The sequence below is a fragment of the Rhinoderma darwinii genome, chromosome 5, assembly GCF_050947455.1.
Source record: "Rhinoderma darwinii isolate aRhiDar2 chromosome 5, aRhiDar2.hap1, whole genome shotgun sequence".
In the NCBI taxonomy this organism is placed as follows: Eukaryota; Metazoa; Chordata; class Amphibia; order Anura; family Rhinodermatidae; genus Rhinoderma; species Rhinoderma darwinii.
In genome coordinates this window covers 145,019,696-145,047,151 of record NC_134691.1, presented here as the reverse complement: position 1 = coordinate 145,047,151, position 27,456 = coordinate 145,019,696, and the positions used below count along the sequence as shown (strand labels likewise).

General features: G+C 42.2%; 1 protein-coding gene across 2 annotated transcripts in view; it reads right to left on the bottom strand.

The window, feature by feature from the left end:
* The window catches only part of ATXN1 (ataxin 1), a 324,169-nt gene extending 300,947 nt beyond the window's left edge, over positions 1–23,222 (bottom strand). Inside the window, exon 1 of one of the 2 annotated variants that reach the window (XM_075826607.1) lies at positions 23,009–23,222. The gene's annotated coding sequence lies outside the window, so the exon portion shown is untranslated. Of the gene's footprint in view, positions 1–22,691; positions 22,932–23,008 lie in introns of those variants that run through there. The other variant, XM_075826608.1, reaches the window with a different exon arrangement.
* Positions 23,223–27,456: the final 4,234 nt, after the last annotated feature.

Sequence of the window (27,456 nt, the reverse complement as noted above, 5' to 3'; positions counted from 1 at the left end):
TAGAAAAAAAGCAGCAATTTCGCCACACTTTTTTGCGTCCTAAATTTACGCCGTTTACTGTGTGGTATAAATAACACAATAACTTTATTCAGCGGGTTGTTGCGATTGTAACGATACCAAATTTGTATCGTTTTTCTATGTTTTACTACTTTTACACAGTGAAAACACTTTTTTTTCAAATTTATTTGTTTCTGTGTCTCCATATTTGAAGAGCCGTAAAGTTTTTATTTTTTCGCGGATGCAGTTGCAGGAGGGATTTTTTTTTTTGCGGAACGACTTGTAGTTTTTATCGGTACCATGTTGGAGTAGATGAGACTTTTTGATCACTTTTTATCACATTTTTTTTAAGGCTGGATTCAAAGAAAACAGCAATTTTTGCATGTTTTTTTATTTTCTTTTTTTACGACGTTCACAGTGCGGGTTAAATGATGTAAGTTTATAGTTGGGGTCGTTACGGACGCGGCGATACCAAATATGTGTAACTTTTTTTACTTTATTTTGTTTGTTAATAAAGCAGTTTGTAAGGGGGAAAACTGGGTTTTTCATTTTTTTTTTCACTTTTTTTTTTTTCACTTTTTATTAAACTTTTTTTAAACTTTTTTACTAGTCCCACTAGGGGACTTCATTATGCGATCCTCCGATCACATTTATAATACACTGCAATACTTCTGTATTGCAGTGTATTATGCCTGTCCGTGTAAAACGGACAGGCATCTGCTAGGCCATGCCTCCGGCATGACATAGCAGGCATTCACCAAAGGCAGACCTGGGGGCCTTTATTAGGCCCCCGGCTGCCATCGGAGAAACAGACACTCGGCGATCTTATCGCCGGGTGTCAGTTGGATGAGAGGGAGCTCCCTCCCTCTCTCCAAAACCACTCAGATGTGGCGCTCGCTATTGAGCACCGCATCTGAGGGGTTAAACGGGTGAGATCGATACTAATATCGATCTCACCCGGTCAAGCAGGGACGCCCCCAGCCCTCAGCTACCACTGGCAGCTAAGAGCAGGGAGATTTGACAGCTCTCTGCTCTGTATACTTATTCCGATGCCGCGACGTAAAAAGTTTATGGCATCGGAATAAGGCCCGTTAGTGACCGATGTAGAAACACTATGGGCCGGTCACTAACGGGTTAAGAAATGAAGGCAAAAATAAAAGCACCTCCTTCATTTCTGATTTTAAACATAAAAACAGAGTGTCATAAGGATGCCATATGCGCAAAAATCACGCAGCCACGCACCAAACACTTATGACACACGGAACTGCAACACCCAAAAAACGCTGCGTTATCTCGCCTTAGTTATATGGTGGGACCAGACTGAAGAGGAGCATCATTGGACTTGAACTAGGTTCTGGTCACCTTCCAGAGGGTCATGATGGAACCCGTAGAGGGGAAAGTATTTAGATGCTACTGTGGGGTCAACAGCTTTGGCATGCGGTTATCGCTAAATATTTCCTTTAAAACCTTTCTTTATACTTCTCTATTAAATGAAAATCTGCAAATCTCATGACTAATAACACAAATGATTTCATTATCAAACCAGATCTTGATCGAATTGTGCATTTCATGGATTGTATGTAATGTACATTTGTACTGTAATCAGGGAAGGGTTACTGTACCAGGCAGAGTACTTAGAATGCACTCCTCACCCTCCAAATTTCAGCGTGATAGCTGTAGGATTGACAAATTCTGTCCGATTGATGGATTTATTTAATTGCCTCACTGCACTGAAGGGAAGCGTTCATCATCCCCCAACATTTACGACATTATCACAGCATCAGAAATATAAAGGCAGAACATTGTTATTGTTTTCTTAACCCCTTCCCGCCCCTATATATTCCCGTCCCGTATAGGTACACTATGGGAAGGAAGCAGTCCCTGCGAATTGCCATACAGTTAAGTCACGCGGGTGTCGCGTAGGCTGTGATATACAGACGGGCTTTGGCTGCAATGGCTGGGATCGGTTAAAGCTCCGGTGCAATCCATTCAAACCCCTTAGATTCCACATTCAATATTGGGGGTTCCTATGCCAATTGTAGACCTAACAACGGTCTCCTGGTCTGCCATGTACAGAAAACTATTAGGCCTGACAGTGTAAAACTAACAGTTATAATAGACTGCACTACATAGGTAGTGCAATGTGTTATACCAGCGATCAGAACATGAGGCCTGCAAGTCCCCTAGTCGGAATAAAAAAAAAGTAAAAATAGTTTTTGAAAAATAAACAGAAGTTTCAAGTAATAAAAAAAAACAACTTTTTTTCCCTGATGAAGTTCTTTATTATTAAAAACATAAAAAACTATACATAATTAGTGTCACCAACCTTGTAACGACCTTAACTATAAAAATATTATGTTATTTATACTGTGCAGTAAATACCGTAAAAAAAAATATAAAAAAAAAAATGGCAGAATTGCTTCTTTTTGGTTAATGTGGCTCCTAAAAGATGGAGTAAAAAAAACGTCACATGTACCAAAATGGTACCAATAAATACTGTAGCTTATCCTTCAAAAGCCCTGACACTGCTTAGTCGAAAAAAAATTAAATAAGCTATGGCTTGTTTTTTTTTGTTTTGTTTTGTTTTTAGAATGAAGTCAGCATGTCATTCTAACTGCACAGTGAACACCGTACAAAAAAAAGAAAAGGTGTCAGAATTAAAAAAGAAACAGGGGGAGAATTGCAGGTTTTTTATCCTCGCCTCCTAAAAAGTGAAATAAAAAGTGATCAAACACTCAGGGGTCACTGATTGGTCAGGGTCATACACTCCTCTGTACAATGCCCACTTGGTCTAAAGTAAAACACGCCCAGTTGTCCATTAAGAAACTCATTAGCATAAAGCTAAAATAGGTCATAACGCCGTCAAAAATGATAGTTTTTCTAAATAAAAAACACTGCTGTAATCTACATTATAGCGCCGATCATATTATGTACAAGATAGGGCACTTATAATGTGGTGACAGAGCCTCTTTAAGTGCACTTTCTATTGTCTTTGAAAGTTGGACGGATTTAATCAGCCATACCCCACATTCCTCTGTAGTGTCAACCTTAGGCTGGGTTCACACGAGCATGTTACGTCCATGGCCGGCCTTAGATATGTTCGACCAGTGTGGTCGCACAGGGCGCCGGCCGCTACACTGCAAGAGAGACGCCAGCGGGTGTGTGTATCCCCGCGCCGTTGCAAATACCAGCGGAGATACACACACTAACTGCAGTCGCCTTTCCACCCAGGCTCTGCTTCACTTAGTGGCCGTCGCTACCACTGTAGCAGCCATAGCGGCTGCTAGCGGTGACACCGGGCATGAGGGCAGTGGCGGCGCTAGCAGCTGCTGTGGCTGTTATAGCGGTAGCGACGGCACTATAGCAGAGCAGGGAGATATCTCCCTGCTCTGCTGTCTACTAGCGCCACTGTAGCTCCCTGAAGGAGCGGAATCCCCGCGTGGCCGGGGATTCCGCTCCTGGAACGCTGCTTGATGTCTCTGTCCATATATGGACAGTGACATGAGGGGAAACTCCTGAAGCGGAATCCCCGATCACAGCGTTGCCGACGCTATGATCGGGGATTCCACTCCAGAAGAAGCCAATGACGTCATGGACACAGACGACAGGAGCTTCTCCTGGAGTGGAATCGACGGTCATAGCGTCTGCAACGCTGTGACCGGGGATTCCGCTTCAGGAGTTTTCCCTGATGTCACTGTCCATCTATGGACAGAAGCATCGAGCAGCGCTCCGGGAGCGGAATCCCCGGCCACATGGGGATTCTGCTCCTTCAGGGAGCTACAGTGGCGCTATCTTTACTGGAAGGGGGGTTGCTATCTACAGGGGGGCTGTGTGGCACTACCTACAAAGGACAACTGTGCAGGAGAACACAAAATACCCAGCTTTCCCGGGTATCAAAAAAAAGTGTGGAAATAAACTAAGATATAACTTTTATTTAATCTAGCTAAAAGGATTAGTCCTTTACTCAGACTAAATAAAAGTTATATCTTAGTTTATTTCCACACATTTATTTGATAGCTGGGAAACCTGGGTATTTTGTGTGCTCCTGCACAGTTGTCCTTTTTTTAATGTCTATTGCCCGTCAGCTATCAGGGTAATTTCGTAGTCCTTGCACTACCTACAAGGGGGCTGTGGGCAGTGTGGCACTACCTACCAGGGGGCTGTGTGGCACTATTAACCAGTGGGCTGTGAGGCACTACCAACCAGGGAGCTTTGGGGCACTACCAACCAGGTGGCTGTGGGGCACTACCAACCAGTGGGCTGTGTGGCACTACCAACCAGGGGGCTGTGGTGCACTACCAACCAGGGGGCTGTGGGGCACTACCAACCAGGGGGCTGTGGGGCACTCCCTACCAGGGGGCTGTGTGGCACTCCCTACCAGGGGTCTTTGCGACACTTCCTACCAGGGGGCTCTGTGGCACTCCCTACAGGGGGCTGTGTGGCACTCCCTACAGGGGGCTGTACGGCACACCCTACAGGTGGCTGTGTGGCACTCCCTACAGGGGGCTGTGTGGCACTCCCTACAGGGGCTGTGTGGGAGCACTCTACAGGGGGCTGTGTGGCGCTATCTACAAGGGGCTGTGCGGCGCTATCTACAAGGGGGATGTGTGGCGCTATCTACAAGGGGGCTGTATGGCGCTACCTACAAGGGGCCTGTCTGAAGCTACCCACAAGGGGCTGTGAGGTGCAACCTACAGGGGGCTATGTGGTGCTACCCACAAGGGGGCTGTGTGGCGCTACCCACAAGTGGCTGTGTGGCCCTACCTACAAGTGAGATGTCTGGCGCTACATACAAGGGGCTGTGTGGTGCTACCCACAAGGGGCTGTGTGGCGCTACCTACAAGGGGCTGTGTGGCGCTACCTACAGGGGGAATCTGTGAGTGGGGGGCTGATGGTCATTTTACTGTCAGTGGGGGCTGATGGTCATTTTACTGTGAGTGGGGGGCTGATGGTCTTCAAGTGGTTTCCACCTCTGACCTCCAATTGAAATTAATAGGAGGCAGAAAATACCTGCGGCGCCCGTTTGGAGCTTTATATCCTGCGTCTTTTGCATTCGCTTCAACAGCTTAAGAAAAAACACAAAAAAAAAAAGGTCACACAATGCTGTCAGATGCTGAAGGAATGTTGAGGCAGATTTTTTTTGCCTTACAAAAAACGTGTGTGAACATACCCTACGAGTGGAGTGCTTGTTCTTAGCCGGTTTCTGTCTTTCTCAAAACTATTTTTGGTAGGCTGGCCCTGAGGAAATTCTGTTTTTCCAGTGCTGCCTCGAGTCCGAAAAGGTTGGGAAACTCTGTACTAGGCTACAGGATCCCGTCATGGAGCAGCTCAGTTCGTCATGGGAACGAGGCCTATGTGAGTACAATTTTTGTTTTTGTTTGGGGGCACTGTCTACAAGGAGGAGGTGCGGGGACTGTATGGCACGATCTACAAGGGGGAGGTGGGAGACTGTATGGCACTGTCTACAAGGGGGAGGTGGGGGACTGTATGGCACTGTCTACAAGGGGGAGGTGGGGGACTGTATGGCACGATCTACAAAAAGGAGGTGGGGAATTATGGCACTGTCTACAGGGAGGCTGTATGGCAAAATCTACAGGGGGGCACTATACTGTGTGGGGGCCACTAAGCGGACATTATACTGTGTAGGGGTACTAGAGATGACATAATACTGTGGGCACAATTAGAGGATAAAAGGGGTTGTAATATATTATAAATATTAAATATTATTATTATACTGTTTGGGGGCACTAAAGGGGCATTATAATTTTTTTATGGGGAATTTTTTTTTAATGATGGAGTGGGGCGCCGAAATATCATTTCACACAGGGCGCCATCTATCCTAGGGCCGGCCCTGGTTACGTCCGTAATGGACGGAACGTATTTCGGCCGCAAGTCCCGGACCGAACACACTGCAAGAAGGCCGGCTCCTAGAATCATAGTTATGTACGGTGCTAGGAGTCCCTGCCTCTCCGTGGAACTACTGTCCCTTACTGAAAACATGATTACAGTACGGGACAGTTGTCCTGCAGCGAGGCAGGGACTCCTAGTGTCGTACATAACTATGATGCTAGGAGCCCGGCTCCCTGCAGTGTGTTCGGTCCAGGACTTGCGGCCGAAAAAAGTTCCGTCCATTACGGACGTAACATGCTCGTGTGAACCCAGCCTTACACTCGGTGGTACCTATTCCTGATCCCAATAACTTGTCTTGGTTTGTAATGCGCTATGTATGCCTAGCCAAGAGGAGTGGAGGAACGGAAGAGACAACTATTCCGGGCGTTTGACTTGCTCAGATAAATCTGGTTCACATAACTTTTTATATTTTGTTGTTGACATAGCTTGTTATTTGCAGGACAAGTTATATTTTTTTTAATTGCACCATTTTGGAGTACATATAATGTATTGTATAACTTTTAAGAATTTTTTTTATGGCTGATCAGAAAAAAACAGTAATTCCGCCATAGTTCACTGTACGGTATAAATTATAACTTTATTTGCTGGTCAGTAGGATTATGGCAATACCAAATGTATAATTTTTTTTATGTTTTAGTGCTTCTGCACAATAAGAAAACATTAAAAAAATACGTTTGCGTCGCAGCATTTCAAGACCCATAACATTTTGATTTTTCCGTCCACATGGTTGTTCTACAGCTTTTTCTTTTGTGGGACGAGTTGCATTTTTTTCATGCCATCATTTTGGGGTACATATAATATATTGTATAACCTTTAGGGTGAATTCACACGTATCGTAAATACTGCGGATTTTCCGCAATGGATGTCGTTGCGGAAAATCCGCAGTGTAATACAGTAGTAGCAGAGTGGATGAAATTTGAAGAAATCTCATCCACATGCTGTGTAAATGCTGAGCGGAAATAAATGCTCAGAAGTTGACCTGCGTTGCGGTATTTTAATTTGCAGCATGTCAATTATATTTGTGTAATCGCTGCTTATTTGTTGCGATGGGGAGGTAAAATTCAATGGGGAGGTAAAACCCGCAAAAATAGCAGATGTTGTATTTTTTGCGGCAGAAGAGCAGCGATATGTGCAGTTTTCCAGAGCGGACATTCCAGGCCGAAAAACTATACCACAATTTGGTGCGGTTTTCCTGTGGCGCACAGGGCAGATATGTTGTGTGCTTTTATGCAGTGTATCCGCCCTGTGTGAACATAGCCTTATAAAAAAAAATTGAGGGGGGGGGGAGGGTGGAAAATAAACACCCATTCTGCCATTGTTTTTGGGGATTTGATTACCAACGATCACCGTGCAGTATCAATGAAATGTTAACTTTATTTCGCTGGCCATTACAATTATAGCGCTGCCAAATTCATATTGTTTTTTTTATGTTTTACTACTTTTTCCACAGTAAAAACTGTTTTCATAAAAAAATTATATTTTTTTTGTGTTGCTATAACTTTTTTATTTTTCTGTCGAGCTGCATTTTGGGATTGCAATTCTGGCATTGTTTTTTTATTTTTACTGTGTTAACTGTGCAGGTTGAATAACATAACTTTATCATTTGGATCAATACGGACGTAGCAATACCAATCATGTGTACTTTATATATATATTATTCTTTTTTTACACACATTGAATATCGTGTACCATTTTGGGCATCTGTGTATAAGAAGGACATGGCTGAACTAGAACAGGTGCAAAGAAGGGTGACCCAGGTAATTAAGGGAATGGGTGGATTGCAGTACCAAGAAAGGTGATCAAACTTGGGGCTATTCAGTTTAGAAAAAAGACGGCTTATTTAATTACAATGTATAATTATATAATTGGACAGTACAGGGATCTTTCTAATGATCTTTTTACACCTAGGCCAGTAACAAGGACAAATAAGTCATCCTCTACGTCTAGAGGAAAAAAGGTTTCACCACCGTCATGGACAGGAAGGAGTTTATAAGGGAGTTGTAAAGTGCTGCCCCTCATGTACAGCAACATTCATCTCCATATATTTATGTTCTTCCCTTGCAGAGCTGCTGCTGGTGGTATTGTTGTCTATAGGGAACGACTCATCTTTGGCTCTTATCAAACAGATGAATTCCAGATATAGCAGCTATCAAAGGCATCTACATGTGTGTATAGTTGTAAATACACAGATGAAGCATATTTCCTGTGGGCAAAATACCATTGTGTTATCCCGCATGCAAAATAAGTCAATCTGTGAGTATCTGTCTATCTATCTATCTATCTATCTATCTATCTATCTATCTATCTATCTATCTATCTATCTATCTATCTATCTATCTATCTATCTATCTATCTATCTATCTATCTATCTATCTATCTATCTATCTATCTATCTATCTATCTATCATCTATCTATCATCTATCTAAAAACAGTACATAGGCAGCACTAACAAAGGCTTATAGTGAAAAAACAGGGTGCTTTATTGACTCCAAAAGTGCGACTGCATGAGAGAGGCTCAGGTTGTGTGAGCCGAAACTTCGCACTTTTGCGGTCAATACAGCACCCTCTTTTTTCACTATAAGCCTTTGTGAGTGCTGCCTATTTACTGCTTTTTGTCTAGAGGGACAGTGGTCAGTCCCTAAGGGTATGTGCACACGATAGCAGGCATTTACGTCTGAAAAGACAGACTGATTTCAGGAGAAAACAGCTGCCTCGTTTCAGACGTAAATGCTCCTCCTCACATTTTGCGAGGCTTCTCTGACAGCCGTAAATTTTGAGCTGTGCTTCATTGAGTTCAATGAAGAACGGCTCAAATTACGTCTGAAAGAAGTGTCCTGCACTTCTTTTGACGAGGCTGTATTTTTACGCGTCGTCGTTTGACAGCTGTGAAACGACGACGCGTAAATGACAGGTTGTCTGCACAGTACGTCGGCAAACCCATTCAAATGAATGGGCAGATGTTTGCCGACGTATTGTAGCCCTATTTTCAGACGTAAAACGAGGCATAAAACGCCTCGTTTACGTCTGAAAATAGGTCGTGTGAACCCATCCTAAGGCTTGCACCCCCTTTCATTTAAGCCTGTGCTGCTGGATTCTATTTTTGTATTTATCTATCTAATTATTTATCGTCATCTCCCCCTCTTTCTAATCTCGCTACCCTTCTTTATCTATCTGTCTTTATCATTTAAAATTACTGTAGAACATATAATATAGTTGAAGGAAAATAGAGTGTAAAGTCCCATGCACACGACCGTAAATTCAGGCGTAATTACGGGCCGCAATTACGGGCCCATTTAGTTTTATTGACCGCGGACACCTTTCCGTATCGCTACGGATGGGTGTCCATGCCATAGAACCGTGTCGGGAATTATGGAGCAAGTCAATTTTTTCGTGTTTTACGGGCCGTGCTCCTATACTTTGTATGGGAGCATGGCCCGAAAATGCGGGCTGCCGGCTGTGATTATGGGCACGGCCGTGTGCATGGGGCCTAAAATATCATGTAATTTATTAGTATTCTCTATAGTACTATCTTATTCCACAGCTTTATCACATTGGTTAGAGAAATTCATGTTGCCTAGCTAAATAAATAAATATATATATATATATATACAGGGGCGTAGCTAGAGGGGGGGCAGGCGGGGCATGTGCCCCGGGTGCAACTAGGTGGTAGGGAAGGGGGGCTCCGCAGAGCAGCTGATCGCTGCTGATAGGCGCACTGTATGTCGGACACCTGCCGCAGCTTTAGGAAGAGCCAGGAAATCATGCAGCAGCGTTCTGACTGGGGTCTGTGACGGCCAGGGAGTGGACCAATCCAGACACCTTACCTGTCACCTGACCTCACATGAGTGACATGAGGTCAGGGGACTGGACTGGTCCACTCCCGTGCTGCACCCTCCCAGCATGTAGGGGGCGCCACTGGGCCCTGCCTCTACTCTGTGCTCTGCTGTTACACACACTGAGTAAATAACAGCCGAGAAGCAGAGGAGGAACTCCGCCCACAGACCGTCCTGACCTGTGATCCTGTCAGCAAGGAGACATGGTGAGTGTGTGTGTGTATGCGTGTGTGTGTGTGTGTGTGTGTGTGTGTGTGTGTCTGCATGTGTTTGTCTCTTACATCTACTACATTATCTGTACTCAGAGAGTTATCACTGTGTTATCTGTGGTGTTACATAGGACTGCAGATGACATAACTACATTATCTGTACTCAGAGGGTTATCACTGTGTTATCTGTGGTGTTACATAGGACTGCAGGTAACACTACTACATTATCTGTACTCAGAGAGTATCACTGTGTTATCTGTAGTGTTACATAGGACTGCAGGTAACACTACTACATTATCTGTACTCAGAGAGTTATCACTGTGTTATCTGTGATGTTACATAGGACTGCAGGTGACATAACTGCATTATCTGTACTCAGAACATTATCACTGTGTTATCTGTGGTGTTACATAGGACTGCAGATGACATAACTACATTATCCGTACTCAGAGGGTTATCACTGTGTTATCTGTAGTGTTACATAGGACTGCAGGTGGCATAACTACATTATCTGTACTCAGAGAGTTATCACTGTGTTATCTGTGGTGTTACATAGGACTGCAGGTAACACTACTACATTATCTGTACGCAGTTATTACTGTGTTATCTGTGGGGTTACATAGCGCTGCACGTGAAATCTACAACAATATCTGTACTGTGCATATATGTGTCTGTGTGGGTATATATGGGTCTGTTTGTGAATGTGTCTTTTTGCTTCTATATATGTGCCTTTTATGTATTTGTATATGTCCCTGTCTGTGTATTTATCTGCGTGTGTGTATCTGTACGTCTATATATTTACCTGTATGTATGTATTCCAGTATGTGTGTATGTATATTTACCTTTATGTCTAAATATCTGTCTTTATGTATGTACAGTATATACACTACCGTTCAAAAGTTTGGGGTCACCCAGACAATTTTGTGTTTCCATGAAAACTCACACTTATATTTATCAAATGAGTTGCAAAATGACTAGAAAATATAGTCAAGACATTGACAAGGTTAGAAATAATGATTTTTATTTGAAATAATAATTTTCTCCTTCAAACTTTGCTTTCGTCAAAGAATGCTCCATTTGCAGCAATTACAGCATTGCAGACCTTTGGCATTCTAGCTGTTAATTTGCTGAGGTAATCGTGAGAAATGTCACCCCATGCTTCCAGAAGCCCCTCCCACAAGTTGGATTGGCTTGATGGGCACTTTTTGCGTACTATACGGTCAAGCTGTTCCCACAACAGCTATATGGGGTTGAGATCTGGTGACTGCGCTGGCCACTCCATTACAGATAGAATACCAGCTGCCTGCTTCTTCCCTAAATAGTTCCTGCATAATTTGGAGGTGTGCTTTGGGTCATTGTCCTGTTGTAGGATGAAATTGGCTCCAATCAAGCGCTGTCCACAGGGTATGGCATGGCGTTGCAAAATGGAGTGATAGCCTTCCTTATTCAAAATCCCTTTTACCTTGTACAAATCTCCCACTTTACCAGCACCAAAGCAACCCCAGACCATCACATTACCTCCACCATGCTTGACAGATGGCGTCAGGCACTCTTCCAGCATCTTTTCAGTTGTTCTGCGTCTCACAAATGTTCTTCTGTGTGATCCAAACACCTCAAACTTCGATTCGTCTGTCCATAACACTTTTTTCCAATCTTCCTCTGTCCAATGTCTGTGTGCTTTTGCCCATGTTAATCTTTTCCTTTTATTAGCCAGTCTCAGTTATGGCTTTTTCTTTGCCACTCTGCCCTGAAGGCCAGCATCCCGGAGTCGCCTCTTCAATGTAGACGTTGACACTGGCGTTTTGCGGGTACTGTTTAACGAAGCTGCCAATTGAGGACCTGTGAGGTGTCTATTTCCCAAACTAGAGACTCTAATGTACTTGTCTTGTTGCTCAGTTGTGCAGCAGGGCCTCCCACTTCTCTTTCTACTCTGGTTAGAGCCTGTTTGTGCTGTCCTCTGAAAGGAGTAGTACACACCGTTGTAGGAACTCTTCAGTTTCTTGGCAATTTCTCGCATGGAATAGCCTTCATTTCTAAGAACAAGAATAGACTGTCGAGTTTCACATGAAAGCTCTCTTTTTCTAGCCATTTGTAGAGTTTAATCGAACCCACAAATGTAATGCTCCAGGTTCTCAACTAGCTCAAAGGAAGGTCAGTTTTATAGCTCCTCTAAACAGCAAAACTGTTTACAGCGGTGCTAACATAATTGCACAAGGTTTTCAAGTGTTTTCTAATCATCCATTAGCCTTCTAACACAGTTAGCAAACACAATGTACCATTAGAACACTGGAATGATGGTTGCTGGAAATGGGCCTCTATACACCTATGTAGATATTGCATTAAAAACCAGACGTTTTCAGCTAGAATAGTCATTTAGCACATTAACAATGTATAGAGTGTATTTCTGATTAATTTAATGTTATCTTCATTGAAAAAAACTGTGCTTTTCTTTCAAAAATAAGGAAATTTCTAAGTGACCCTAAACTTTTGAACGGTAGTGTATGTTCCAGCGTGTCCATATATGTGGTTAATTTTTGGTTTGTGTAGGGGGCGGCAATAGAGAGTCCCGCACAGGGCGCCATCCAAGCTAAGGCTGTCCCTGGCTGTCACCAACCCTAGTCAGAAGGAACTCCGCCGCTGCCTGCGCAGCATGACCTCCTCGGCTCCTCCGGTAAGTCACACCAGGCAGAGAGGAGAGTGGTAGCGGTAGGCTACCGTCCACTGCTCTGTTCACAGTGTGGCGCTAAGTACAAGGGGGGAGTGTGGCACTATTTAAAAGGGGGGAATGTGGCGCTATTTACAAGGGGGGGGGAGTGTGGCGCTATTTACAAAGGGGCAGCGGGCTGTGTATGGCACTATCTACAAGGGGGGGAGTGTGCCACTATCTACAAGGGGGGAAGCTGGCTGTGTGTTCACTATCTACAAGGGGGGCTGTGAGGCACTATTTACAAAGGGGGCTGTGTGTGGCACTATCTACAAGGGGGGCTGTGTGGCGCTATTTACAAGGGGGGCTGTGTGTGCACTATCTACAAGGGGGGCTGTGTGTGGCGCTATCTACAGGGGGCTGTGTGTGACCTCTTTAATTTATTTTCTTTTAATTTATTGTTATGTTAATTACATTATATAATTATATCGCTTGTAAAATGTAGAAATGTTTTTATGCACGAGTTACATTAAAAAAATTGTGAAAAAAAATTACACCTCATTGATTGGTAGAGAAAGCAAACATGGCGAGGGGGAAGGAGATGTCGGGAAATAGGTTGGGGGGCGCCAATCTGAATCTTTGCCCCGGGTGCAGGAGAACCTAGCTACGCATCTGATATATATAACTGTATATAATTGATCAGAATAGTATCAGATTGTTAAAGCACATGCTCGCCCAAATAATAAAACGTGACATGAGCTCATCACAGTTTCTGTTCTCTTTGTCTGTACTTTGGGGGATTCAAAGAAACTAGTGGAAATGAAAATGAACAGTGTTAATAGCAACCAATCATATTTCTGCTTTCATTATCTGAAAATGAGAACTTTGCAGCAGTTTTGATCCATCTTTCCATCAGTATTTTGCAGTTTCCCCCAGAGCTGCTCCTTCATCTGTAATGGGGGGCATGAAGTTACACTGTATACAAAAACAAGGCCAACACAAGATTTTCCTGAACTCTTCAAAAATGAAACCAACAATAAGGCTGGGTTCACACGACCACATTAACGTCCGTAATGGACGGACGTATTTCGGCCGGAAGTCCCGGACCGAACACAGTGCAGGGAGCCGGGCTCCTAGCATCATAGTTATGTACGATGCTAGGAGTCCCTGCCTCTCTGCAGTACAACTGTCCCGTACTGTAATCATGTTTTCAGTACGGGACAGTAGTTCCACGGAGAGGCAGGGACTCCTAGCGTCGTACATAACTATGATGCTAGGAGCCCGGCTCCCTGCACTGAGTTCGGTCCGGGACTTCCGGCCGAAATACGTCCGTCCATTACGGACGTTAATGTGGTCGTGTGAACCCAGCCTAAATCTTAGTAGCCACACTTTATATAAATACTATTTTGGCCCATAGGTTCTAGGAATACCAAATGTTTTCCCCTCTGCTAAAAATAACTAAAGAAACAGAATCGTTTTTGTTTTTCTTTCTTTTTACTTTTACGTGTACTGTGTTGCTAGCAATTGACTTTCTCCTTGTACTGAATGTGGATATCTGTCAGGATGATGCAATATGCTCTAAAAAAAAACCTCCTATGAGCGGACTGGGACTGGATTCTCTATGAGCTCAACTAAAAACAAGAGTGAAAGTGCGGATATAGATAGATAGATAGATAGATAGATAGATAGATAGATAGATAGATAGATAGATAGATAGATAGATATTGATGACAGCACTCACAAACTTCCTACAAATGTATGTTATTAAACAAAAATAATAAAAATAATAATAAAAAACAATTGATGATAATAAAAAATGTCCATCAATCTATGAATATGGAACTACAGAGACAGAGTACACTGACAAACCCGTGTTATTGCAACATTGAACTTCTGAGTTGTAATCTGCCCACAGTCGTTGGCAGACATACCATATGTGCGCAGCTTCAAAGGGGCCTGGTAGACATTTCCTAAGGTCTATTAAATAGTATGCAAGGGACCGTACTAATGATTTCTATAGCTCACAATTACTGATGAATTGACACACCAGAGAGGGATTTTCTGCACACCTCTGTCACTGGCACCTCGCTCTCATCAAATTAGCAAAAGGCCCATTTGCTGTTCTTGCACAGTGGACTCTGCTGTATATGTAAACCACTGCCCACAGTGACACATGCATTGAGTTTGTATGTTCTCGCTCCAAAAAAAAAGTTTAATTGGCTTCTATAAAATTCCTATGAAATTGACACTAGTGTGTGTACGGGTACAAGCAGACGTGTGTAGACACATTTTCTGTACAACACTTCAGAATGTGTTGCTGATATTCAATAAGTAATACATAAATACATAAATAGATGAAAATCATTTCCGCAGGACAGTACGGTATCATATATTTTAAGATATTTAAAAAATTTAAAAAAACACACACACACACACACACACACACACACAGTATTGTGCAAAAAATTTTGGCATTTGTGGAAAAATGCTGCAAAGTAAGAAAAAAATAGAAGTGCTAATCATTTTTGTTATCAATTAAAATGCAAAGTGAATGAACAGAAGAGAAATCTAAATCAAATTAATATTTGGTGTGACCACACTTTGCCTTCAAAACAGCATAAATTCTTCTAGGTACACTTGCACACAATTTTTGAAGGAACTCGGCAGGGAGGTTGTTCCAAACATCTTGGGAGATCTGTGGATGTAGGCTTCCTCAATCCTTCTGTCTCTTCATGCGATCCCAGACAGACTTGATGATGTTGATATCAGGGCTATATGGGGGCCATATCATTACTTCCAGGGCTCCTTGGTCTTCTTTACCCTGAAGATTGTTCTTAATGACATTGGCTGTATGTTTGGGGTAGTTTTCCTGCTGCAGAATAAATTTGGAGCCAATCAGACACCTCCCAGATGGTATTGCATAATTGCATAATGGATGAGTATCTGCCTTTATTTCTCAGCATTGAGGACACCATTGACGACACCAAATCCACAACTCCATTTGCTAAAATGCAGCCCCAAAATAGCAAGGAACCTCCACCATGCTTCACTGTTGCCTGCAGACACTCATTATTGTACCGCTCTCTAGCCATTCGGTGAACAAACTGCCGTCTGTTACAGCCAAATATTTTAAATTTTGACTCATCAGTCCAGAGCACCTGCTGCCATTTTTCAGCACCCCAGTTCCTATTCTTTCATGCATAGTTGAGTTGCTTGGCCTTGTTTCCACATTGAAGGTAGGACTTTTTGTGCCGCAATTCTTCCATGAACACCACTTCTAACCAGACATCTCTGAACAGTAGATGGGTGTACCTGGGTCCCACTGCGTCTACGGTCTTTAACGTTGTCCGTTTCTTTGTGCTTCTTCAAAACAGCTTGAAAAGCACATCTTGGAACCCCAGTCTGCTTTGAACTCTTTGCCTGGGGGAGACCTTGCTGATGCAGTATAACTACCTGGTGTTCTGTTGCTGTGCTCAGTCTTGTCGGGTGGACCTGGGACATGAAACTGGCTTCCACAACCTCAACTTTGTAGCAGTGTTTGGCTGTTCCTCAACCAGTTGTAAGCCTCCTACATAGCTGTTTCTGTTACAGTTAATGACTGTATTTCAACCTACATATGAAAATGATGTATCACCTGTTTGGTATAATTGGTTAATCGTACATCTGACTATTATCCAGCAAAATCTATGACTTTGTGCAAGTGTACCTAGAAGAATTGATGCTTGTGTGGTCACACCAAATATTGATTTGATTTAGATTTCTCTCCTGTCCATTCACTTTGCATTTTGTTAATTGAAAAAAAAAACTACTCTTACCGTATATATCGGCGTACAAGACGACTTTTTACACCCTTAAAAAAATGTCAAAAGTGTGGGGTCGTCTTATATGCCGGATATTGTCTACATTAGGGATGCACGTTGCAGCCGCACAGCTCAGTATAGTGACACATGAATGTATGGGAGCGCGGCTGCGGCTGTGTAATTCAGCCACAGCCCCGCTCCTGAGTCATGATAAGTTCGCGGGGTCAGGATGATGCAATGCGGCCAGCGCTGCACTAATGAGCGGCGGCACTGGAGACAGAACATGGCGGGCGCGCTACAAAACACCCCCATGTTCTGTCTTCAGTGCCTGAACTGCCGCTCATTAGTGCAGCGCCGGCCGCATCACCTCATGCTGACCGCGCGCGCACTTCCTGTCAGGAGCGGGGCAATGGCTGTATTACACAGCCGCAGCCCCGCTCTATAACGGCGGAGATCAGAGAAACCTCTCATCTCCGCCGTTATTCCCCTGAATGCTGCGATCACAGCTGACTGCAGCATTCAGGGGAAAGTGAGAAGGGGGGATGCCCCTGGATCGCGTCACAGGGAATTCCTGTGACGCGATCGAGGGCCATACCATATATGGGCAGACAGCCCAGCGTCTATTGACGGACCCCAGGGCTGTCTTACCATATTTCATGTTGTTAGGACATACCCAAGTATGTCCTAACAACTGCCTGTGTATTATCCGTCCACAGGTTAATGTACTGGCACATATCTGATATATGTCAGTACATTAAAGTTTAAAAATAAAGTAAAAACAAAGTATTGTTACATTTTAAAAAAAATACACCTTCACCTTTTTTACAATAAACATTAAAATAAGTCTCAATACATAAAATACACACATTCAGTAATGGCGCGGACAACAATGTTTTTGCATCATTTATGATGTGTACGCTGTAAAAAAATGAAATAAACACGGCTTTCATTCACTTATTAATGTGGGGCGCGAGGTGCGATGAATTTAACCTCCATGTTCCTCACATTAATAGTTATTAACCCCATCATGTACCTCGCACATTAACCCAATATGACTGAGAAACATGATGGGATTAATTACTATTAATGTGAGGCGCGTTCAAAATTCATCACACGTCGCGCCTCACATCAGAAAACGGAAGAATTTTTTTTTTATTACTGTTGGCAAAAGTATCTAAATTGGTATCGAAATCGCAATACTAATCGAAGTATCGGTATCGAAGTCCAAATTCTGGTATCGTGACATCCCTAGTCTACATATTGTCTACACACAGGTTGTGTGTTACCTTGTGAGCCTGCAGTCCGGTACACAGGCTCCCGGGATGCACGGAATCCGCCACGGATCTGAGGGAAGCCGGTATTAGCCGCCAGGGAACATCTCTGTAAGATGCTCTGGCCCGTCCTTTCCTCTCATTCCCTGCCTCTCAGATCTCGCGCGATGAAGCAGCCTATCTGCGCATGCGCGAGTTCAAAGAGACAGAGAGTCCTGGGTCCTGCCGCCGATGGCCATAGTGAAGCGCTCCTGCACGAAATGGTGAGTATATCTTAAATTCTATATTTTAAGGGTAAAAGTTGGGGGTCGTCTTATACGCCCAGTCGTCTTATACGCCGACATATACGGTACTTTGCAGCATTTTTCCACAACTGTCTAAAACTTTTGCACAGTACTGTAATTATATATATATAGTTTTATTTTAATAAAATAAGAAAAGGCAAAGGACAGTATTACAATTTTATATAATAATTGTTGAAAATTAGTATGGGAATTGTGAATTGCATTTTTGATTTTTTTGTATATATTTAAAATACTCAGCCAACCCTTTTGTAGCCATCGTACGTGTACTTACAGCTCACTGCAGGGTATGCTGGGACTTTCAGCACAAATTCTATAAGGCGCTACTGTATGATGTTACTATATTTTCGTTGAAAGCCTCATAAATACTCTATAGACAAACTTCAATTGTTTTATTGGACTCATGCAGCGAATGTTAATATAAATAGGTTTGACTTCAAATTTCTCTTGCGTTACAGTTTAGTTTAGTTATGTAACAGTCTCCGGCTCGTTTATATTGCCAGGAGGGATCTTTCCTCTGTGGTCAACAATATTTAGAAATATATATATTTTTTTAATACTTGGATGTATCATATTTCCGGCCATGATTTGTTCACAATGTTTTAGTGTTTTCTTACAGAGAAGGAAAATATGTGAATAATATTTGAATTAATGTGAAAGTTTCATCAGCTTGAGGATGGCCAGTTGTGTCATTTATCAGTAGATAGATACCTATTAGTGGTCATTTTGGCTAACAGATAAACCAGAACAATGGTATAAAGCTGACCATGCAGAATACAGGCTTGTATGTAGGCCCCTTCATGGAAAAGACGCAGCAAAGATTTAATGTGTATGGGGAGAGCTATCGGGATGACACCCCTGGCCATATGGTCTTATGGGAAAATATTGTTTTGTCTTCTTACCATGTGAAAAGTGCCACCAAAGGTATTAGGCAGCCACCTTAACTCCATAGGGATTACTATGAATTTTTCTCTACGTCAAACAAGCATATTCATTGGGGATTGTGGGTAGATTGCCAGCAGCAAAACTAAGCCTATGTATATAGAGAACAGTTACGAGTACAGTACATTACAGGCATGGGATAGTTGATGAGTTAGATCGATATCTAACACATTGTCCTATCCTATACAGAAATAATATATACATGCAGAATTCTCACTGTGTTTCGTTCAAGAACACATGAGAACACACAAGAAATAAAACTTAACTGTGCTACAAGTTAGTATCCTGTACTATTAAAATGCAATTTAGTTATCTCTCATGTGTATTTATATTCCTAAAACACGACAAATGCTTTTAATTTATTTGTTAGATTTGCTGATGACATTGGTGTGTAGATATTCAGCCTAGAAAACCAGGAAAAATCTAATGGCACAATTTAGATAGATAGATATGAGATAGATAGATATGAGATAGATAGATAGATAGATAGATAGATAGATAGATAGATAGATAGATAGATAGATAGATAATTATAAATTATTTTTACTTTATGCTACTCTTACATTAGTTAGTAGGTTACCTATTATCTAATGTAAAATTAGCATAAAGTAAAAATAATATATATTTATTCTATCACATATATAACTGTGTATTCTACTACTGTATATTATTTTACTTTGTATTTGTAAAGGCAAATGTTCAATTTAAGTTAACGCATAAGTACAATATTAGAAGAAGCAGCGTTAAGAGTTAACATTCTATATCCACGGTCCAAAAAATGTATCTATCCATCCATCTATATATGTACATACACATATATATATAGATTTAGACTTGTGACGGCAACACGCACAGCAGGTATATATCAAACCTATGCAAACCCTTTATTAATATATTTTTTCAGAAAAGTAATATACTTTATTAAGCCTATACCTTAATTCTGCTTTTCGTCCAAAATGAAAGCAAGCATCGTATTATCTGCTTATAGTAATGCTACTTATTTTGTTTGCATACATTTTCCAAAAAGTCTTGCACATGCACACAACTGGATTATTTCTCATATTAAAACATTGACGTAATATTGCAGTAAATCTACTTGCAGTGCTATGAAACAGCAGACGTGAAAGCTTGTGATATCACAACGGGCTGAGACAAATTATCCTGGTAGCTCTGCTACATCATCTGTAATGTATTTTTGAAGAATCCTAGGGACTAGGCCTTTGGATTATCTATCGTAGATTACTGTCGATTTTTCAGTTTGTAAATTGAGTTCAATACAAGAGCTTTTATTACCAATGGATAAAGTACTATGCATACAGATTATTTCTATCACATGAATCACTTCATTAACTCATCCCCTTGTGGGGGCGAAACACCGGGAAACACCAGGGAAAAAAAGGAAAAGAATTCTGGAATATGCAATGTGCAAATATAAAGCAATCATTCTAAAGGGCTTAGATATACTACATGTGTCGTCCATTTATCAGGCACCAGGAGCCATAGAGTTAACTGTTGATTGAGTCACGCTGAAAGAGGTCATTAGGCAGGACTGACCGATTTTCCTCAACTTGCATCGAATCGCGGCGGACCCCAGTCTAATTTCTAGGAACAGGTTCATATGTACGAGAACTCCTATTTCATTGTAGAAGGATTTGGGCCCACTCTACGGAAAAGCCTGTTTCCTGGGAAACCGTGGAAACCCCCCATAGTGCTGGCAATGACACTGTGATATGAACAGGATTTAGCAGCGTTCCAGCCAGTTACAATGAACTGTCTGCACTTCTTTCCCAGGAGATGAATATAATAAACATAAGTAAAGCGACATATTCTAGAAGACTGATATAATAAGCCCAGGGTAAAATTGTGCCTCTCAACATTGAGCAAATATATGACTTTATGGAACATTAGACTGAATGTATCAACAATGGATACAATAAATGATACCTCACAAGATTACAGGTGGGTTATTTAACCCTTTGCAACCACGACAAGAAGCCAGAGACATGAAATGTGAATTACCTTGAAAGTAGGGCTACATATAAAGACACTTGTCACAACCCTTCAGTCCATGGCTGACATAAACCTTTAGGGCTTCAGAATGTGCTTGACAACTTCATTCCCACTCTTGTGTCATGCAATCTGCTCATTCTCTTACACGTCTGTCCTTGCTAGGCTAGGCAGCATTTCCCCTAGCTGAGCTTTCCCCGAGGCCCTGTCTCCTTTCACACACACACACACACAACACACACACACACACACACACACATACACACACACATACACACACCACATCCTCCTCCCAGCTACGTCTGACTCACTGCGCTCACCCACTGGGAGGAGAGAGCTTTACACTACACTACACACAGCTCTTTCACTATGCTTACTCACTCAGCTTCACATACATACTATACAGACAGTTGTAAGACCAGACCAATAAGCAAACAATCATTCTGCACTGGCACCTGAGCTCCTGAGTACAAACCTATGGTTTGGGGCGACGAATAGGCTTGCCCACTTTAAGGCCACCCATATTTGCATTGTCATTGCACTACAATTATGTACTTGTGACATGTTATCCAAAAGAGTATGCAGTCACATAGACATATGTCATCGTCTACAGCTAGTAATAGTGATTCTTCAGTATATATATATCCGTCACATAATACATATATATATATATATAATTAGACTTATGACGGCAACACACACATATATATAAACATAATGCACATCACAGCCTAACTTTGCTTGATAGATAGAAATGTAATGATAATTTGCATCTGCATTTGTCCCTTTACCTCTTATTTCTACCCCTTAATCCCTTACTACTCTGTAGTTGTTTTTGGTACTTTAGAAAGTTTACTTATACTTGTACTCTTATCTTTAATACTATTTTATAGTACATTGTACAGCACCATGGAAGATGATGCCACTTCAAGTCAAAAGGATTGAGTAGGACCGAACTGTTCTCCAGGAGGGCCGGGTGGAAGTCTTCAATGCGTAGCCCAGCATAGTGTGGGGGGGGGGGGGGGCATTAGGCCCTTATTTCAGAACAAGGGCTTCTGATCTCAAACTAGTGGTGTCTTCTCTACCTCTCACACATAATAAAACGATAGTAAAATGCTAACAGTACTGAACATTTGGGCCTACAATCATAGACCGAAACTGTCATCCACGAATAAGGTTAAATATACCATAAAAGACGGCGTTGCTAATAACCTGTGGTATAACAAAAGTCAAGACTTCTCTGCTCTTGTGTATAATGTTGGCCGAGACTCAATTTGATCTCGCATAAAGTATAAGGCCTGTAGTATATAGTATATTTAGCGTTCAGATAAAGGGACTGGTAAATATAAGGCCAGGTGGAGAGATCATGTATGATTCTCTGTTCATACCGAATTATGAAATGACCAGACTCGGCTCCAGTGACGATTAGGAACGAAATGATAGAAATAATAGAAGGAATGAAGCCGTCTGTCCCCAGTAATGTGTCACCTGGTGGTCTCTGTACAGGAGCAGACTGATAGATCAGACAGCAGGAGGAGGGGATTGACAGAGGTGACATAAACGTGCAGTCTCCTCTCTCGTACACATACACACGTAGGCTCTCCCTTGGCAGACTCTTTCAGCACCCCATGGGGGAAGTGGTAACTACACAGATCTTTCCCCTACTACTGGTAATGTTAACCACTGTCACTCCACACAACACTACAGCCAGCTCTTGCTCGGAAGGGTTAATTTACACTATCCGGGCCCATCACATCTACAAAAAGAATACTCACCCTTGGGTAATCGACCGAGTTCATTCGTCCAGCCTTATCGAGAACAATTATCAACCAATCTATGACACTATGGAAAAAAAAAAAAAGAGAATACGCCTGTACCTCCGGATGAATACAGTTTGCTGCTGCTGCTGCTTCTGCTGCTGCTGCTTCTTTTTCAAGGCTTGAGCAGCAGGAATGGAAAGCCCAGCTTATATTCGCTTAGGTTGTATCGTATATAAATATCCACAGGAATACGTGTGCGTGTACAGAAGCGTCTTGTCTGCTGTAATTTCCACAATCGACAAAGAACAGCAAAGAGGAAAAAATGGACTTACTGTAAAGTGCGGTAGAGAGGTTGTTGGTTGAAGAGGGTGTCTTTTTTTTTTTTTTTTGTTACTCTGCCCCCCCCCTCGCAGTAAGACTGATCTTGTATGTCTCCTCTACTGTAGTAGAAATGATGTCTGCAGTACAGCTCTCTCTCTCCAGTATGTAAATGTGTAATAGAAGCCAAATATGGAGCAGTTGGCTGCCTCTGCAACAGCTCAAGGATCCTACTTCATGCAAAAGGGAGGAAGGGGGGGGGGGGGAGTGTGTGGAGGCAAGGCAACACTTTGGCAGCCAGCCAAGGCAGCCACACAGATTATTGCATACGCACAACAGAGCTGGGGCGGTCTCACTTAACCCTTTCTTTAGCGCGCTTTACTAGCTTGACATGCACAAATCCATGCCATGTTGCATAGTCTTAAAGGGGATGTGCATGGGTTAAATCATTGATGTTTCAATATTGGAGAAAGAATAGTAAAGAAAGAAGTATAAATGTAAAGTAACTTCGGAAGTGTACGCTTTGATTTAAGCGGGGTGTGTGCTCCTGGTGGAAAGAGAAAGGGGTGGAGAAGAGTTGTAGAGTAGGAATTGTAAGGGAAAGCCAAGCTCAATGTCCACAGGGATGCATGGCGCGGACTTGCATGTCAACGTCATTTAGGAAATAGCATTGAGTTTAACTATTTTGAGGCCAATGAGTTCAGACAAGACATTGCACAACAAATAATGCTACTTGCACATAACCTTGTTTAAAGATAGTTACCCCCAATAAGAGAGTAAGGTTGGATTCACACGAGCATGTTCGGTCCGTAAAGGACGGAACGTATTTCGGCCGCAAGTCCCGGACTGAACACAGTGCAGGGAGCCGGGCTCCTAGCATCATAGTTATGTACGACGCTAGGAGTCCCTGCCTCGCTGCGGGACAACTGTCCCGTACTGTAATCATGTTTTCAGTATGGGACAGTTGTCCCGCGGCGAGGCAGGGACACCTAGCATCGTGCATAACTATGATGCTAGGAGCCCGGCTCCCTGCACTGTGTTCGGTATGGGATTTGCGGCCGAAATACGTTCCGTCGCTTACGGACCGAACATGCTCGTGTTAATCCAGCCTAAGGGTCCTATTAGACGGGCAGATGTTCTTTCATGAACGAGAGACGAATGATGATTTAGCGAGTCATTTACGTTCAGAAGACGGTCTATTACACGCTGACGATAATTGCTAAAGATTTTCGCTGTTCAGTTGTTATTGGGATCGGTGCTCATTCGCCCACAACTCATCTCTGAACTTCTAGTGACTGGAAGATTTCTTATTAGACGAGGGGATGTGGCAGCGACAATGATAATCTTTCACCCAGGTAGATGTGGCCGATCCACGGAAACCCAATGATTATCGTTCGATCGTTGCATACTATTACATATGGCGATTATCTCTTGCATTCGAACACTTATAGAAAAATGTGTACGGTAATCAATCCATCTAATAGGGCCTTAAATCATCTGCTATTCTGTTCTTGATATCAGATGAAGCTGGCTATTCACATGAAGATAATGTTGTGGTCCCAAATGTTTAACAATGTTACCATCGATGTTGCAATAATGGTTGTCAACTATCAGCTTATTCTGCAATAGCCTACCAGGATATATATACCCACATCAGCTCTTTTCACAATCTAACAGGGCAGCATTACTCGAGAGATCACATTGTCACTATATATAACAATACTTCTACTGTACACTAATTATCGTTGGGGTCGATCCTCCCTAAAATTTATAGGCTGGAATCACACATTCAGTTTTCAAGGCAGTTTTTTCTGCCAAAGCCAGGAGTGGATCCAAAAAGTAAGAAAAGTCTAAAGGAAAGACTGATACTTCTCTCTTTTATATCCACTCAAAAAAACTGCATCAAAAACGGTATGTGTGAATCCAGTCATAATGTGTACTTCCGATTAAAACTATTTAAAGTGTAACTAAACATTTGACAAACTTCTGACATGTCATAGTGACATGTCAGAAGTTTTGATTGGTGGGGGCCCGAGCACAGAGACTACCACCAAATCGCCACTTCATTTGAGCGAGTGGTGGGGGTCTCAGTGCTCTGACCCCCACCAATCAAAACTTCTGACATGTCACTATGACATGTCAGAAGTTTGTCAAACGTTTAGTTACCCTTTAACTGGTTTCCAAAGTTGAAATTAATAACTGAGGGTGTTTGAATGTTTTGTGTCCATGTAGTCTCAGTTAGATTACTTGGCAGTCATCTGAAGCTCTGGATGCTTACACTTAGGAAAGAAAACTGCCCTGAAAGTATAAATAGTACTTGTGACCCCGTGAAAAAAATGAATTTGACCTTTCTCCTGATGTGATGAAAAGGTGTTCTAATAAGATGAGGAAGAAACTATGACTAAGCCATTTATTTATGACAGGTATGCAGTATATTGCAGCTCACCCTCGTCATAGGATCACAATAATGAATGGTGTGGATTTTGTTTGCTTTCTTTTATTATGTTTTTGTATTGATTTGCATTGCAAACATAAACATAAGAAAATGTATCTGCAACTTTCTGGCTAAACATTGATCCTGGCCTGCGCTATTGGGGAAGCTTATTTCAAGACTCCTGTGCGGCTAGATTGTAGTAGTCTAAATAGAACTCCCGTTTGGGAAAAAAAAAATTGCTAAAAAGCATTTTGCTGAAATACATGCCAGCGACAAATTCTGCTGCAGTTTTATTTTTTTTAACAAGGTGTAGACTTAACATTCCCCAACAAGTACAGTCACATAGTTGTGTTTACTTCCTTGGCTGCCTTCCTTAATGACATCATCAGAAGTGTTTTACTCTACCCCCCCCCTCCGCAACAATAGTTAGGGTTGTACATTGTCTAAGCCTGTCAGCTGACAGCTTGTCAGTAAACCACAGCATGCAGCGTGAAACTGTTGCTGATTCAGTGGAAGAGCTGTGCAGCCAATGACAGCGCAACTGCCCCAAGTCAATCCACTCCCATCCTTGTCAATCATTCACGGCTTGGCTCTCTACATCTAGTGTGAATGCTGGATTGCGAGGAAGGTGTTCTATACTGAAAATGATATATATCCACTATTATGTAAGACATGTCGCTGCAGGGAAAACACTGCATGAAGTAAACAAGCATCACAAAATAAATTAGATTTAAATGTTCTAAACATTTAGCTATACATAAGAAATTTTCATTGATGTATATGGAAGAATTTAAGTTAAGCTTTGATTTTGGACAGAAGAGCGGGTTGTGGCACTGAATCAGTGGATTTGTCATGCTTGTAAATTATTATTAACCCTTAATGACCCGGAAAGGCCTTAATGACCAGCTACATTGTTTTGTTTTTGCCCCTCTGCCTTTTAGCAGCCATAACGTTTTTATTTTTTCATTGACATGGATATACCAGGCCTTGTTTTATGCGGGAGTAATTATTTTTTTTTTCCTGCACAGTTTGGGGGTACAACTAAATTACTCTGTAATTTATGTAACTTATATTTGTGGCATGAATATAGAAAAAAGTGATTTCTGGCATTTTTTTTTTTTTTTTTTAGACGTTTCACGCTGAATAACCAATTCCAATAAATCAATTCCTTTTTAGGTTATTACGGTTGTGTAGATACCTAATATGTGTAGGATTTTTGTTTGTTTGTATGTATTGTATGGGCAATTAAATATATTTTATGTTAAATAATGACTTTTGTTTTGTGGACAATTCTTTATTATTTTTTTGTGTTACTATTTTTTTTAACCCCATGAAGGAGTAACTTTAAAACAACTTTGTCACTATGACACAGGCTTCTGTTAGGCTAGATTCACATAAACGTTTCCGTTTTGCGTCCACAAGAAACGCAGCATATTTCTTGCGTTGCAGTTGCTTGTGGCATCCTGTGGCATCTGCATTTTTTACGTGCATATGTCATCTGTATGTCATGCGTTTTTCACGTCAGCAAAAAAAACTGAAAAGGTGTTTTTCTTTTCCTCATCATTTCTTTACCAACTGGTGCGTGAAAAACGTGGACAGCACACAGATGTCGTCCGTGTGCTGTCCGTTTTTTTCACGCACCCATTGACTTTAATGGGCTGCGTGGTGTGCAAAAACCAGGGGCGTAGCTAGGGGGGGGGCAGGCGGGGCATGTGCCCCGGGCGCAGCTTAGCGGAGGGCGCCAGCGCCACCTCCTCCTGCACTATAATTGTACCTGTGTCGCAAGGACACAGGTATAATTAGAAGCAATGAATGACCGGGCACGTCCTGCCCAGTCAATCAGCGCCTTTCATAGACGCTGCGTTCAACCCCCAGGAGACCTGCGCAGAAGAGAGCAGGTCTCCATGGCTGCCAGACGGCGTGGGAGCGGGAATAAGGTGAGTTTGAATTGTTTTTTTGTTTTTTTAATTGTAATAAAAGTGTGCGGCTGTATCTACAGGGGGGATGACTTTGTCTACGGGGGGACTT